We start from the raw sequence: 12,446 nt of genomic DNA, 5'->3' as shown, positions 1-12,446 counted from the left end.
CAGCTAGATTTATGTGAATACCTTGAATTCATCTGCAAATGCTCCTTTTCTTCCTTCCTCCCCACTGGCTTCTTCCTCTTAACTCTTACAACGCAGCTTGGGTTTCACCAATTCTAGCTTTTCCTAATGCCAATCACAAAATACGTCAAGCGACCTGCAAAGTCAATTCCATGCTCCTCTTAAATTATTGGGATGAAAATTTACCCACAATGAAATCCTGATAATAGAATCAAATAAGGTTATCATTAAAGAAAGACTTTAGAGGAGATCATGCCACTCCATTCCTATGTGGCAGATAAAGTAGGTATAGGTATATTAGAGAAACTCAATGTAGTCACATTTTTAACCTTCTTTTCTTCCTTCTCTCTCCTCCTCTTCCTCCTCCTTCTTCCTCTCTCTCTCTCTCTCTCTGTCTCTCTCTCCCCTCTCCCTCTCTCTCTCTCTCTCGCTCTCTCTCTCTCGCTCACTTTCTCTCTCTCCTTTCTTCTGGTCATCAATAACAATGTGTATGATTTACCAGAGATTTTTATTCTTCACCAGTTTAGGGGAAAACTTCTCACCCTCTTGGACCTTCCCCCTTACTACCAACTCCAAACACTGATGCCCTGAAGTGGCTTGGGTGGTCTACTTCCTCAGGAACAAATTGCGTTGGTGAAAAAAATCCCACCATGCAGAACTTCTTTTCTGAAAATTTGGGGAACCTACCTAATAGGAAGAGGGATGAAAGAGAATGGCTGGGGCTCAAAGTACAAAATTAAGCATATTAGTTTTATATTTTTTCTGTGAAGCTTAATGCTTAAAATTATGTAATTTCATTTTCTTATAGTCTTGAAGGTCAGAAGTCCAAGATAGATTACATTCAGCTAAAAATCAAAGAGTCTGAAGAACCGCATTCACCTTGGAATCTCTAAGGGGAATTCGATTCCTTTGCCTTTCTAAACCCAAGGGCCTCTACTTATGGCCTCCAAGCAGAAAGTGCATCACTCTAACCTCTGGCTCTACCAACACATCTCCTGCACGCCCTCTGACCATCCTCCTCCCTCTTATGATACTTCTGATTATTCTACCATTAGACTCACTGATTCCATAAATATTTATTTAACACCTATATATTCAAGCACTCTGACAGGAGGGAGGAAAGAAGAATCATCAAGTGACTACAGCACAGGAGGAGAATGAAATGTATTTTTAAACATATGATATTCTCTGCAGCCCTCACATTTGCTATTTCATTTAACAAGTAAGTGTTGAGCCACATCTACTCAGCTATCCTCCTCTCTCTGAGGCACCCCTGTCACTCTTCCTTAATGATGCACCATCACCATCCTTAGACCTCCAAATATTAAGAGGCCCTGGAACGTCTCCAGCCTCCTCTCTTCGCTATACACTTTCTTACCTGACCTCATCCTCCCCCGAGGCTGAAGATCATCTGAAACTCATGCTTCACAAACCCTGGTCTCTCCTCAGAACTCAAATCCCATACCTATTAACTGATGTCCTTCTGTATCCTTTGTGAAAATTCAAACTTTAAAAGGCTTATTCTGAACTGAGCTATTTATTTATTTGTCCCCAACAAGTTCACTCCTTTCTCCCCAAAAGCCTCTTCTATCTCAGTAAGAGGTACCAACATCCACCCAACTCTTCAGGCCAAACGTAGAGAATGACTCTAATTTCTCTTTTTCCTTTCCGTCCTCATATCCCCAACCAATGCTAGTTGCACTGCAGTCATATCTCTCCCTCTCGTCCTACTCCACCCATCTATCCATCTTTATCTATCAGGGATGATGTATAGGATATATACAAATACCACACTCTCTCTCTTTGAGGCCTCTCTGAAACTGTTTCCTAATGAATCTGTCGTCCTTCTTGCTCCTAAATCAATGTTCCACCAGTTGACGGGGAAATGAATCAGATGTTACCACTTGTTTTCACCTCAAAACTTTCTCATGCTTTTCCCCCCGAACTTGAATAAAATCCAAACACAATATACCACTCTTTCTATCCAGCCTCATAGTTCATTCAAGCTTCACTCTCCTACAATGCTCCTATCATGTAAGACATCATTTGTGCCATGAGATTGCCAAGCTCATTGCTGTCTCAGGGTGTGGTACTTCTGTCCCTTCTCCTCAGAACATTCCTCTACCAAGTCTTTCCCTGAATGTGTTTTCTCATCATTTTGTCACACCAGTACATATTTATCAAGCATTTTGCATAATAAAAATTATAGTGTACCTGATACTATATGTCAATAAGAGCCATTAAATAATTATATTTTTATTATACCTATTGTATAATAATTGAACTTTAAGTATTTCTCCTCCTGCTAGACGAAGGCTCCCTAAGCATGAAACTGTTTGGTTTCATTGCTGAGGAATTCTTTCTTCCCAGAGGAGAGTCTAGAGTAAATACTTAATCTATGTTGAATGGATGTGCTCACATATTCTACTTCTAGTGATACCTACCTGAATCATGCAAGCTAAAGCAGCATAGATTTGATATAATAATTCTTTGTCTGTATTAGGTCCATCAGAGCACTCATCAGTATCTGACATTGCCTATTTCATTTGCTTTTATTTATTTGCCTATTGGTTTCTTGTCTCCTCCATTAGACTCTACACCTCTTGAAGCAGATTTTTGCTGCTATTGATTGTGACTGGGTCCATATTGTTTAGAATAGTACTTAGCATATCATAATTACTCAGTAGACATCTTCAGCCTGGGAAATTGTCCTGATACAGCCAAGGGAAGCTGACACATCCAGCACAAGTTTCTTCAGACAGCCCAGAGCTGCATATAGAAACATGCTGCTGCTCTACCCTGTATGTGACACTAAATACTGTACAATATATGGTGTGTGCCCAGTATGTTACAGTGCATAGTGTATGGCTACATACTGCTTACTCTATTCTGTGAAAGGTAGGGTTTGGCTGGGAGCCCCCATTCTGTACCCAGGGCCACTCTGGAAAAATGACTTTGGTGTCATTGGTACTTACTTCTTTCACTTTCTGGATTCTTAGTAACTGAATCCCAGATCCCACATGTTTTTTCTTCTACTGGCTGGGGCATTTATCCATGGATTCTTACTGTGCCCCTTGCCCTTCATCTCCTCTCTTTCTTTGCATCATTTTCCCTACCTGTACAGCTTTCAGCTGAGATTAACAATAAAGTGGTAAATCAGAAAATCAAATATATGTGACTGCTATCCAGTGGGGCAGACAATGTTTCATCTATCTATGGTATATTTAAAACCTTTGAGGTGCCAAACAAATTGGAAAGGACTTGTGTTCAAGCCTAAGGTGTACCATAAAGGAGGGAACTTGAGGGCATGCCATAGCATTACTTACTCTGTAGTGCGCACTCTACAAGAAGCTGCCATGCATAGGCCCTGCAAGCCAGATCCACTTGAGCAAGCTGAGGGAACAAGGCAGCATTGAGGGCCTCACTGATCCCTCATAACTTCATGACCTCACACAAAATCTTGTTGCCTTTTTCCTAACAGATGGACCGTGTGCCTAAGATGCCAGACATTGGCCTTCCTTCACAGTCCTGGAATTGCACAGTGCATCTCCACAGACCAACTCCATGAGTGAAGAGTTAAGGCTCAGAAAGAAGCTGAGACCTGGTAGAAACGACAGTCTCATGAAGCAGGGATGGAGCAGAGCTCAAAGTTCTCTATAATCAGAGCGGCACTGTCACCATCCCTGCACCTGGAGAAAATCTTAAACCTTCTGTTAAGGGCTCCATGGACATTTTTGACATTTTAAGGAGAAAGCTCCTTAAAGTTTCTTAGCAGTCCTGATCTATAGATGGTTACCAGGAGTTGGAGTGGATCATAGAAGAAGGCATAAGATAGCAATAAAAAAGTAGGAATACAGACTCACTTGGACTTCTTTTCAGAACCAATCAAATTACCCAAACATTTGTCAGCAACTATGGGTTCATTAACACAAGTCCTCTAATGAGAAGTTTTTCCTAATTGCCTCACATTTCTCTGTTGTATTTTCTTCTTAGTAGATTGGAAATTTTCTTATTCACCAGTTGTCTAGTTAATATCATCCTTAGGATTAAAAGGTAAGGTCCATGGAGATCAGATCTTGTGTGTCTTATTGACCTCATTTTTCCACCCTGGAAAGTGGTGGTTGGCTACTGAAAAAACACGTATTGAATTAATTACTGCCAAATAAATCAAAGGTATGCCACAATATTTGGAATCATGAAATTCTAAAATAAGCTTATTTTAAATAATCAAATCTATTATTTGGTCTTCCTTTACTTCTGCTCTTTGACAAGAAGGTATCAAATTTTCCTACTCAGGAAAAGTGAAGTAAGATTTCCTTTATTTGAGATAACTGGCAGCCTAGAAAGCTGGTCAGTCATTTATGAATCATTTGCTGTCCATCCCATATTATTACCTTATCTAACTCATTTTTTATAAAATGACAGAAAACTACTGAAAACCATTCACCACTCTTGAATCGCCCTGACACAGACCTGGAATGAAAAGGTGCAAGTATTCCTTGCCTGAGGAGAAAGTAATACATACACACACACACACACACACACACACACACTGCAGTCACTGGGAGATGGGCGACATTGTGATTCCTAAGCACTGAGAAATCTATCATCTTCAACTCTTTTTGCTACCCAGGAGCAGGCTGCTGTAATAACTCCAAGGAGGTGTGTTTCAACTCCAGCTGTGGATCCAATTTGCACTCAAAGATTTAACCTGGAAATTAGTGGTGACAGCAGCAGGGGGAAAATGAACAGCTGAGTAGGGCAGCTTGGTGGGAGAAGCTGGCTCAGCCTGGCAGGAGGCAAAGACCAAGGATATGGAAGGCACATGGGAAGAAAAAATGTCCTTGTGGAAATGCAATGTGATGTTCAGTAATTCTAACTGTGAAGCCACCAAACAGCCTATTAATAAATAAGTGGCTTGATGTGATTATAGATAAGACAAGTGAAATTAAAGAATGTCTTGCACAATGAAAGTAGTATTGATTAGGATCTAGTAAGAGTTCTGAGAGGGCAATTGAATCATGTTTTGTATGAAAGAATCTAAAGAAGATGATAAATAAGGAAAAGTTCACAATTTCATTGGGCTGCTGATATAGGGAGTCTTTAGTCTCCAAATCCCAAATATTAGAGATAGATGCTGAGAATTGAAAGAATGTATAGTCAGACATTGAGAAGCTTCAGCATCTTTAGCTATAAGTATTACATTCACTCAATAAACTACTAAACACAGAAGTGCCAGGCACAGTGCTAATTCATAGAAAAAGACTAAAGATCATGTCTGTCCTCTAAGAGATTAAATTCTGTGAACAGACAAGGCAGCTAAAAAACCCAAGAGCAAATGTATGACAAGAATCAGTGCATTGTATTCCCACAGAAGCTCTGGTGTTTGTATTTCAAGTAAAATGTTAATAGCCCTTGTATGCATTATCTCACATGATCTTCACAAAACCTTCTGAGTGATACATTGCTGCCTCCCACTGTGATGGCCACAAAACTGAGGATCAATGTGACTGAGGATGTTGGTATTTGAACCCACTGTTTGTACTAAAATTAGTATTTTTCCCACTACTCATTTATCTCTGCAGGTACTCGGCCAAAATGATGCCTAGCAAATGTATGACATGCATGAGCCCCCCTTCCAGTGTTTTATGACATGATCACATTTTACTTTCTTAGAGAAAAGGTCTCTTTTAAACCTCTCTTTTAGTAGAATCGGAAATACATTTGTATAATCTGGATAATTTTTAAAGCCTATGTTTTATTCTTCTCAAGACTAGTTGAGTATTAAAATGTGCTGCACTATAGCCTTACACGCAGAGTGAATTTTAAAAATGAAAATCCAAAGACCATTCAGGAGGGAGGTATTTGAGGGTGGAAAGTCTCTAAAAATCCTACATAGAAATTCTACAAAAACCTGTATCAGGGATAAAACAGAGTCCACCACAAGGGGCCAAGTCAAGGGTGGCAGAATCATTTGTTTATTGCAGTAACATCTTCAAAACTGTCTCTAGCAGCATTCAACAGTCTGAAGTTCTTTGTCTGCAACAATGCTCACCAATCAAGAAGATTGATTTGGAGCTGATTGAGTTGGAGCTGGGAGGGAACATCTTCCAGCCTGGAGCCTCACCACAACACTAGGAGGCAGCAAAGTACCTGGGAAAGAAACTAGACTTCAATTAACATTAGCTCTGCAAATATTTGTTATCTGATGTTCACATATTATTCTTCTGGAGTTGTAAGCATAGTAAACAATTAAAAATCATGTCCTTCATCATTTAAGAGGGAACAATCTCACTGACTATTGACAAATAAAGAAAACTAATATCAGGTATTTCAAGGGTGGGCATGTGTGGTGGGGACTTTCAGAGATGGTATTGTGGAGAATGCTTTTAGAAATATATAGGGAGAGATGAAATCAAGATACATAGTTAAAGAAGGCTGCTTTGTGGACCAGGTGGTTGTGAGAAAATTTGTGTAATTGGGATGAGAGAATGGGGAAGATCACTATTGGTAAGAAGCAAAAGTCCAGAAGGCAAGAGAAGCCTAGTAATGATGATAGTAGGGAAAACTGCGAGGTAGGGATATCAGACTAACTCACTGGAAGGTCTTTTCTTTTTGGTTTGTTTTTGTTTTTGGTACCAGGGATCGAACTCAGGTCCTTGCGCTTGTGCAGCAGGCAGAGAAACCACTGAGCTAAATTCCCAGCCCCCAGAAGGTCTTTTCTGATGCATCTATTATGTGACAGCCCAGGGGTAAGGGTTTACTGTCATCAGTTAACTTGCCACTCACAATAGCTGTGTTGAAGGAAGAATTCTGCTGAGTGCTATTGCAAAAAGATCTCAGAGATAAATAATTCACCTAATCAACATATGTCAGAGCCTGAAATTGAAAGATTGTTTATACCATCTTTCACTCGATGTCTACACAGATCAAATGCAAGTAATACAAAGGTAGATATTGTCCCTGACCTTAGGAGCACACAGATTCCCTGTGGGGGACACAGATGAGTTAATCACCGATTTAGGTCTTGTATAAGGTGTCAACACATCACAGTCAGCCAATTTCTTGGTGTAGGGAAAGTTTTGTGTGATATTTGAGATAAGTGCAGAAAAATGAAAGGTGTCCATGCAAAGCAAGGAACAAGGGTTCCCTCAAGGGGAGGACACAACCTGTATCCACCACTAGAGATGAAGAAGCATCTGTCTCATACAGAGAACAGCACAGCTGCAGATGCCAAGGACTAAGTGTATCCTCTGCAAACCAGCAGAAGTCTGTGTGAATTCTGGCCCCACCCTTTGCTGGTTTAACCTTGACAAAGCCGTATAACCTCTTTGTGCCTCTGGTATTTTCAGCTGTAAATTAGGGACAGTAATCAGACATCCCCCCACCATTGTTTGAGGATGAAGAGAGCTAATATTTATAAAGAACTTAAAATTACATTTGGCAAAGAAATAACCCTGTATAAGTGGAACAATGCTAAGGAACTTGGAATTTGTCCTGGGAATGATGTGAAAATGTTGTGGGAATTCAATTAAAATGGTGAAATCTCTGGGCCTGTATTTTAGAAAGTTGATGAGGGTTACAATAATTTAAGTGGAAAATAGAGTCCAGAAGCTAAGCCCATGGTAGTTGAAAGAGAGATAGGTTTCAGAAAATATTGAGAGCATAATATACAGAATTAAGTGAAAAAATGGATAGGAGCAGAGATGATCCCTAAGTTTTAGGGTTGAGGGTGTTGTCACTTGTAAAGGAAGCAAAATGCCTCCTTTTGAACCTTATCTTCCCTTCCACTCCTATCACTTCATTCACCACCCTGGGCTGTTTTTCTACGTGTACATGAGTGCTTTCTAGTACATAATTTTGAATCATCCTTTCTAAATTTTAGTGATCTGAAGCCACTTTTGTTCACTTTTGTTGGACTGTTTCCAAAGTACATGGATCGTGGATCTCTGACTAGGACTGTGGTCTCTTCTCATTCATACAGACACATTTTTGCCGGCCTGCTTGGAAATGAGCCTTTGAGCCTGGCTCCTCTTCTCAAATAAATACAGTGTCCAGAGAAGGGCGCCGTGAGTGTACAGATTCCCACTTCCCTCCTAGGCCACATGACACTGATGCAGAAGCCAGGCCATGCTCCTGGGACAGACAAATGACCTGTTTCTCCCTCCGTAACCACTCCTTGCCTGCTTGTGTGTGCTACCAAAAGAAAGTTCCCTGGAGTCCAGAAAAGTGACCTCAATGAAAACATAATATATTCCTGATCGCCGCTCCCTCTCCTTTATCATCCCCTGCTAACATGAAATGAATTAAGATTAAGTCAATAAGAAAATTAAATGTGGTGCTTGCATTGATTTCTATTTCTACATGTTTGTGCTCCTCTGTCTTAAGGTCACCTCTCCTTTTAAAAAGACACACATGAGGGTATTTTAATAACATCTCTCTTTAACCAGAACTAAAGAAGATGTTTTGCCTTTCAATTCCTCTTGCTTAGAGTCAACTTTAATGTATGTACTGCCCAACAAGCAAGTGCTTGTCCTTCACCCATTACAGGCTACTGATGCCACAGAACACTCATGCACGGAGAGACATTGTCATTTCATTATGCCTGCCCTTCCTGCTGGAGGCTTCCAGGTCCCATGGTTAGACTCCAGTTTCCACTTTTATGTGTTTTCAGCATCACTTGAAAAGTAGCTCCAAATATGCAGTAAAAGATAAACAGCTACTTGAGGGACTCACCATCTTCAGTCTCCACACATGGGCCAGGAGCAGATTCATGCTTATAAAAGGCTGGGCTTTTATTAGAACAACTTCTTGGTATCTGGCTGATCTTCACAATTAGCCCAATTATTAGTCATCTCATCTAAAAGATGGGGAGGCTAGGATCAGAGGCGGTGAGTGACTGGCCCAACTGTTCTACAGAGAAGTGTGAGAATGAAGATTAAACTCCAGGTGCCCTGACATGCTCTAGCTCTGTGTGTTGGGCTTTGAGGTCATGTCCCGGGGATTCTTCTTGGTACCTTAGCATCACATCACCAAGGCTGAGCATGATGGTATAGCAGACACAAAAATGTAATAGGACATTCCTTCCTTCCCCAGTCCACTGACTAACCTGCAACTTGCTCCAGCTTCTCCAGAGACAGAAGCAATATCAATACTATTACCTCTGCCTCTGTTCAAGAGAACTTCATGGATATGAAATGTTTTTAACATATTCTACAAAGTAACCCTGGTGAAGTTGAGCTTAGCATTCTCCATTTGCTCTGTGAATCTACCCTCTTATCCTGTCACCCTACTCCATCCTCAGCAAGCTGATCTCTGCATACCACATCAACTGTGGCCCCTGCTGTGGTGTTTAAATCTTTTCCTGCCACACCAGGATGCCAATAGGAGACAGAGAATCATAGGTAAGTGGTCAGTGTGTGAATGTGATTGCCAGCACCCCAAGCTGGGTCAGACCATGGTACTAGCTAACTCATACACACACACATACACATACACCTTTTCATTTTTCTGATCCTGATACACAGAGGGACAAAATGACTAAGGAACCTTCTTATAGCACCATACTTTATGGGGCTACTTTGTGCTACATACAAAATGATTACCTTCCAAGAAATCCACTTCTACTCTCTTTTAGAGTAATGACTTCAGCAACCTCAGAGTCCTGCTGGCCATTCCCTGCCCTGGTAAAGGTGTATCACTATTATGGAAAGCAGTTAAGCAGTCTCTAATGTATATTATCATTTTATCCATTTATGTATTGGACTGTTCTATAGCACATGTCATTTAACAAAAAGGACATGTGCTGAGAAATACATCGTTAGGCGATTTCATCATTGTGTGAACATCAGAAAGTATACTTACATTAACTTACATACTATAGGTCAATCACTTACATTAAGTTACATTAACTTAAATTAACTTACATACTATAGGTCAATCACTTGATGTGGCCTCGGTGCAATCAAAGCATGAGAAAAATGCAAGATAGATGAAGCTGCTGGCAACAAAACACAGCACATTGTTTTACAGGTAACTTTTTTGTAAACAGAAAGAGTGCAGGCTAAAATAACAATAAGCAGTAATGTATAATAAGTACATAAACCAGAAACATGGTCACTCATTATCATTATCAAATACTACATATTGTACATAATTATATGTGCTATGTTTTTATAAGGCTGGCAGCCTGGCTGGTTTACACCAGCTTCACTACATATGCATGAATAGTGTGTTGCACTATGATGCTACAACATCACTACATGGGAATAATTTTTAGTACCATTGTAATTTAATGAGATCGCCACCACATATGTGGTCAATACACTGAAAATATCATTATGTTAAAAATTATATATACATTCATTCATGTAAACACACATGTATCTCAGAGCTTTTTGGATTGAACTCTGACCCTAACAGATGCACAGAGGATCAAAATGACTAAGGAACTTTCACATGACCACATCACTAGGACCAGCTACAAAATTTCTGGTGCCCCACACAAGATCAAAATGCAGCTCCCTTTTCGACAACCAGGAATAAAATTCTGTTCTTTCTTCTGTGGTCGCTCTTGACCAGTAGTGGTGTATTTTTATTTTCTACTTAATGATGTACTCCCCAGGAGTAGGTACCACTCCAAACCTCCCTGGATCTGCATCCAGGCCCTGCAGGGTTAGAAGGCAGCAGGTGTCACTGGGCAGGAGCAGGAAAGCTGCAAAGTGGTACCCTGGGGAGATGGAAGTGAAAGGAGGTGAGAAGGCCACACAGCTACGAAATTCTCCAGTGCCCCAGTGGACTTCACTTAACAACACAAATTCAAAGATAAAAATACACAGAACCTGGGCCCGGGATTTAGCTCAGCTGCACCATACCTGCCTTGCAAGTGCAAGGTCATGAGTTAGATCCCCAGTACCAAAAAAAAAAAAAAAATAAGAACCTCAAGATGAGAACCCTAGGGCATTAAACCACCAGAACTATACCCCCATGATCCTGGTCCTACACCATACACACCCATGATTCAGGTCCTAGTATGTGATCGAGGTGGAAGTTCAAGTACATTTGACTCTAGAATCCATGTTTTTGTCAGAATTACATTGCCATGTAAAGCCAAAACACAGACATTTCTCTCCTTAATGAGAAGTCTGGGGGTGAGTGAGAATACAACTGTCGAACACATCACATCTTTAATTTCCCAACCCTACGACCAATGCACATGCCCCATTCTGTCAGCCAGTGAAGGATAGTATGTCATTTTTTTCTTATAATTAAAAAAACAATATCAAACCACAGCGTACTTCTGATGACTTCCATCTCTCTGATCTCAGTGTCAGACCTAAATTGAGTTTCCAGGGAGTGTACACACTTGGGAAAGGTGACAAGTCACTGATTACAGCACTGACTTAGAAGATATGGCTGTCATTAACTGCTTTAAAATTGAGTACTGTGGCTTGACTGTTCTTGCCAGAGATGGACATACTGGAGCCCAGATTCAAAAAATCAAAGATTCAAAATCATCTGACTAGAGAAATGTTTCAGGACTTTGACACACTGCAAGGAGACTGACAGACACTCCTTGGCTGCCTAAGTAACTCTGAATTCTGACTCTCGGGCATGAAATGATGGTATTGATTAATATGAGTGGAGAAAAGAAATGAAACATAGAGCTGCTTCTGAAGAATGCAAGGATGACCACCCAAATGAGTTTGCAAACCAGGAATCTGCTCTGAAATAGAATTTCATATTTAGTACTCTGCAAAATTCTCAGGTAATGAAATGGCAACAGCAGAAATAACAGCCACTGAGAGTTTTGCGGGGGTAAAATTTGATCCAAGATGGGACTGAAGTTTTTTGTAGGTGAAACCACAACTATTGCATGAAAAATAAACAGTGACTGTGCTTAATTTAAGTCAGATGATGAATGAGCACTAGGGGCTAAAAAGACAGACATTATGGACTGGGTAAAATTTCAACTATGTTTTGCAAGAAGAATGGAGAGTCACATAAATTCACGTAGTTGCTAAGAGATCACACAGAGAGAAAGCCTGAGGAAGACTTCCCTAAAGTTTCTGCATGAGAAAAACTCCATGGGTTTTAAGAAAACTATAAGGCAGTTGGCAGGACATTCACTGGCTGTTGATCTCAATGAATCTAACTAATCTGAGGCCTTCTGGTTAAGTTACTGTGGGACTTGAGGATGAAAATTCTCCTTGGTTCCAGACAAGAAGTGTGTTCAAGGTGTGTTCATGCTAAGAGGTAATGAGCCACAAACACAGCCCTCTGCTTGGTGAAGCCCGATCAGTGCTATCCTATAGAAATGGTGTGAGCCATATATATAACATAGCTACATATTTTAAAAGTTCAGACAAGTGAAATTAACCTCAATATATTAACATTTAATGTTAAAATATTATCATTAAATGTATTAA

At 40.3% G+C, this 12,446-nt stretch overlaps 1 protein-coding gene and 1 pseudogene across 2 annotated transcripts in view; both read right to left on the bottom strand.

Annotated features, from left to right (window-relative positions):
- The window catches only part of Dpp10 (dipeptidyl peptidase like 10), a 1,332,172-nt gene that overhangs the window by 1,214,074 nt on the left and 105,652 nt on the right, over positions 1–12,446 (bottom strand). The window lies entirely within an intron of this gene.
- The window catches only part of LOC147829870 (uncharacterized), a 38,426-nt pseudogene extending 25,980 nt beyond the window's left edge, over positions 1–12,446 (bottom strand). The window contains exon 1 of the transcript XR_015446096.1: positions 1–12,446. This exon is cut by the window's left edge and continues 25,980 nt beyond it. The product of XR_015446096.1 is annotated as an uncharacterized LOC147829870 (transcript).

This window comes from Heterocephalus glaber, unplaced genomic scaffold (genome assembly GCF_053883595.1).
Source record: "Heterocephalus glaber isolate CG9 unplaced genomic scaffold, H.glaber_assembly_v1.0 deba00000347, whole genome shotgun sequence".
Classification (NCBI taxonomy): domain Eukaryota; kingdom Metazoa; phylum Chordata; class Mammalia; order Rodentia; family Bathyergidae; genus Heterocephalus; species Heterocephalus glaber.
The sequence above is the reverse complement of the archived record's forward strand: the minus strand, read 5'-3'. Positions and strand labels throughout refer to the sequence as shown.